This window comes from Hoplias malabaricus, chromosome 6 (assembly GCF_029633855.1).
Source record: "Hoplias malabaricus isolate fHopMal1 chromosome 6, fHopMal1.hap1, whole genome shotgun sequence".
NCBI lineage: Eukaryota > Metazoa > Chordata > Actinopteri > Characiformes > Erythrinidae > Hoplias > Hoplias malabaricus.
Genome location: NC_089805.1, coordinates 18,504,793 through 18,507,544, shown reverse-complemented (window position 1 = coordinate 18,507,544; position 2,752 = coordinate 18,504,793).

Genomic DNA, 2,752 nt, shown 5'->3' with positions numbered 1-2,752 from the left:
ATTGCACATGTACAACAAAATTGAGCAGCAATCCTTAAGGTGCTTAAACAAACAAAACATTAGAAACATGCAGTTTTTTTACAATATAAATATATATATATATAAATAATATATTATTTTTATAATATAAATAAGCCCTGAGTAGTTGAAGAGATTAATGTGTGTGTGTGTTTGCTGTGTATTACACAGGCCCTGAGTGGCTTAAGAGATTTGTGTGTTCAGTTCCCGTACAGCACTGGGGTAAAAGCTGTTTTTCAGTCTGTTTGTCCTGGATGTGATGGACCTGAAGCGTTTTCCAGAGGGCAACTGTTGAAAAAAAGTTGGTGTCCAGGGTGGGAGGAGTCTTTCAGTATATTGGCTGCCCTGCTGAGGCAGCGGGTGCTGAACAGATCCTCCAGCCTGGGCAGTGGACAGCCGATGATCTTCAGGGCCATGTTGATCACTCTCTGTAGTGCTCTCCTTTCTGCCACTGAGCAGCTGCTGTACCATGTAGAGATGCAGTAGGTCGGCACACTCTCAATGGCACAGCAGTAGTAGGACACCAGCAGCTTCTCCTGAAGGTTGTTTTTTCTGAGAATTCTCAGGAAATAGAGTCTCTGCTCTGCCTTCCTAACCACAGCTGTAGTGTTGGTGGTCCAGGAGAGACCTTTAGAGATGTGCATACCCAGAAATCTGAAGGAAGGGACTCTTTCCACACAGTCCCCATTTATGATAAGTGGTGTGGGGTCTATGTGTTTCCTCCAGAAGTCTATGACCAGTTCTTTTGTTTTGGAGGAGTTCAGGGAGAGATTGTTCTCTGCACACCATTCCGCCAATCCCAGGACTTCATCCCTGTAGGCAGTCTCATCTCCACCAGATATGAGTCCCATCACGGTTGTGTCATCCGCAAACTTGATGATTGTGTTGCTGAAGTGGGTGGGGGTGCAGTCGTGGGTGTAGAGTGCGTAAAGGAGAGCACTCAGCACGCAGCACTGTGGAGCTCCAGTGCTGAGTTTTACCCTGGAGGGCTGGTGGCAGCCTAATCTAACAGACTGGGTGCTGTTTGTTAAAAAGTCCTTAATTCAGATGCATGTGGGTTGAGAAAGTCCAAGGTCTATGAGATTGGTCACCAGTCTGCTGGGGATGACCGTATTAAAGGAGGAGCTAAAGTCTATAAATAGCATCCTTACATAGTTCCCCTGATGTTCCAGGTGTGTGAGTGCTGTGTGAAGGGTAGTATTGATGGCAACCTCGGTGGACCTGTTTGCTTTGTAGGCAAACTGATGTGGATCGAAGCTGGGAGGGAGAGTGGCTCTGATGTGCTGTAGAACCAGTCTCTCAAAGCACTTCATTTTAACCGGTGTGAGTGCGACTGGACGGTAGTCATTGAGGTCGCTGATGGTGTTCTTTATGGGCAGCGGGATGATGATGGCAGACTTCAGACATGATGGTATGATGGATTTTGATAGGGATAGGTTGAAGATTTTTGTGAAAATGCCACAGAGCTGGTCTGCGCATATTTTCAGCACCTTTCCTGTCACACCATCCGGACCAGCAGCAGAATTAAATGTCTATAATTGATGAAACAAGCTTATTTTGCACAAACTGATTGGCATTTACAAAAGTTTAAATTTTCTTGTCTGTTGAACATCGCAGTTGTTGTTCTGTCCAAATAGCAACACATGTTTGATGCTTCTTGGTATTGGCATGCCTACTAAAACATTTTGCCTTATCAGTAACATGCCTGGTTATTAAACCCAATCCTAGTGAAAACAGAATCAGTCTCTCTCAATTTCTTACACTTATACCACCCGAATTAAAATGAACGATAACAGACGTTTTTTAACTGCTGTTTGAGAAACTGTTTAAGACACACTTGGAGTGGCTCTTCATTGCCAAGGTCATCAGGCAGAGTAGAGGGAATTTTAACATCTTGCTGTCGCTCGAACCTGGGGTCAACTGTTTGCTACTCTGCATCAGTTGTGGACAGGGTCACACTCAAAGTAACATGAGAAGGGGAATCTGATGTTGCTTCGTTCTGTGTATTGTTGTCCAGACTTTTGTCTTTAAACAGCCATTTTTTAATGTCCATGGTTTAAACATTTATGCAGCAATGCCATTATCTAACTTTTCACTCTGGTCCTGAGGTCTAATCAATAGGGAGCCTCTGTCAGCTTTTATTTGCTAAGTGTGACCAATAACTGACAACTTCAGTGCTAATCAGTTTGACTGACATGGAAAATTACTTTGTTGGTATGGTCAATCAAAGCTGCACTAAACAAAACTATCTGCTTCATACATATAAACAAATAAATGAATAATAATAATAATAATCACACTATATCATTATATTAAGGGAGTAGGACATCGTTATTGAGGGGGGCAATTCCCCTTTTACACCCTGCACTGGGTCTGGTTAAAGTGACCAACTTTGCCTTCAAGTTGGAGCTGTTCTCCAATTGGAACTCTCCTTGCCTCAGTCTCCTCCGTTTTGTTTTTCATCTCATTCCCTCTATCTGGATTTTGTGTACTGTAGAAATCATGTGACTGAAAACAACATAATATGAATCTGCAAGAAGTCACTCATTTGTACATGGAATTTTCTTAATAAAAACTACAGTGGATAAACTTGTTCATTTATACAAGCTGCACTACTTAATCCAACTGTAATATGTTGTACATGGTAAATCTAAATAGTCACTGGAGAATCTAGTGAAATTGTGACCATTTTATAAATAATGAATAACATCTGAAACCATACATGTGCTTCAAC